Below are 2,084 nucleotides of genomic sequence, written 5' to 3'. Positions count from 1 at the left end.
TTAAAGGTAGGTCTCGGAAATCTAATGGTCCTTCAGATTTAGGATTTTTGTCGTTATGGACTAGCTCTTTTTGGGCGTCTATGTTGTATTTTCTTTTTGACTTTACTTATATTGGGATTGTCTTTGAACTTTCTATTTCATGTAATAGTTTTTTAATTAATGAAAGTTTCTAGTTTGACAAAAATAAAAAATAAATAGGCTCGCTCACTCACGTCACATGGTGTATTGGTACATTTTGTTAAAGCCGACAACGTGTCAGGGATATTTGGTTAGCGACAGAACTTCCTTCTCTGACAGCAGGCCATCAGTTTCCTTGTTCAAATAATAGGACTCTCTCTCGGTTTGCTTGAAGGAAAATCAAATTAATAGGAACTAATCAGAGAAAATTAATCTCCGAGCTAATTTACAACTACAAATTTAGGATAGTTCTATTCACGAATATTTTTATTTTCTGCGGATTCTTATTAATTTTTTGTTATTAAATTTTTTTAATTCATTCGATTCGACGATTAAAATTTTTTAAAGTAATATAAGTAAAAATAAGTGTATACATAACATTATTCCAAATTTATTATATGGTCGGAATAATTGCACTTTGATCGTCTAGGTCAATTGCTCCATTTCATGTTAGCAAAACTTAGATTCCAGTCCACCGCAAATGTAGCAATGATTGTAAAAACAATGAACGTGAACACCATCAACTTGTAATCTCCTATATATAGAGCAACAGATTCAATCACATCAGACCAATACCGTCGTAGATGAGACTAAACAACATAAAGTTTAATTGTTTTATGAGTTGTACGTGTTGAACGGGTGACGTGATTCATTGTTCAGATGTAAGAATTTTCTCCCTACTTACAAAAATATTAAAAGAAGTTTAATCTTATATCAAACACTACTGAAAAGAAAAACATTTTAATATGGAGTGGTGTTATTTACAAACGTTTTTTTCTCTCTCATGCGAGATTTTTTAATGTATCGGGAACATAATCCAATACATAAAGTATAATAATACAATTGATTGGAAACTAGAAAAAGAAAATTTCATCTAATTGTATTATGATACTTATTTAAAATATAAAAAAATGTGTGTAAATGCCACCATTTTTAATTATTAAAAGACGATAATCTATTTTGGGATGTGCTATCTACACATCCTATTTTACTTCACACATTCCCTTTGATAATTTATATCCGTTGATTTTCTTCAATTCATTCCGATCTGACGGCCAAAAGTTAAAAAAATATGTGAGAAGTAAAATAGGATGTGTGGATATCACATCCCTCTATTTTTTGTTCGGAACACAGATCGTCAACACAGTTGAGGACAAAGCTTGTACTGCATATCGTGCTCCAAAAGTCTGCCGCCAAGCATGATTCATCATGATAATCCGTGGTCCAGGAGTAACTAGCTTTAACCTGCACATTCTCTTTGAAATTTTCAACAGCTTCCTCGCTAGTCCTTCACATGCATGTGCTCAAAGTCAAAAGAACGTGAAATTGAGGGTCCGTCTGAAAACGTAATTTGCTTAAAACGTAAGCGTTCTTATAAGAAGTGTTGGTTTGGAAATGTTTTTAAATGGTTGAAAAGTTTTTTTTTGTGAAAATATATTTATAAAAACACAAGTGAATTTTAAAAAAAACAATTGAAGTATTTATTAGAACAAGCATATAAATAATTCTTATTCAGGGATCACTTTGAGTGCTTTTGGAATCTAAAAACATTTTCTCTATAAACGCTTTTAGTTATTTTAAAAACACTTCCAAATGAGAATAGTTATAATTAAAAATACAAGTGTTTCTTGAAAAAAAAAACATTTTATATATATGTGCTTTAAAAAAGAATACTTCAAGTGCGTTATTTTTCTTTTTATTGAACATTCTTCAAGTGCGATATTTTATCAAGTAGTTTGAACTTTTTCTAATAAATATTTTCAAGGTCGTCTTAGTGATTTTAAAGTGTTTTCAATTATTTTAAAATTACTTTCAAACAAATCATGACTAAATATATTGTTTGTTTTTATTTATCCTTCTTTATTTCGTCATCTCCCTCTCATACCTTTCCTTCATTCATCCATCGT

This window comes from Malus sylvestris, chromosome 11 (assembly GCF_916048215.2).
Source record: "Malus sylvestris chromosome 11, drMalSylv7.2, whole genome shotgun sequence".
In the NCBI taxonomy this organism is placed as follows: domain Eukaryota; kingdom Viridiplantae; phylum Streptophyta; class Magnoliopsida; order Rosales; family Rosaceae; genus Malus; species Malus sylvestris.
This window is presented reverse-complemented; position numbering follows the sequence as displayed.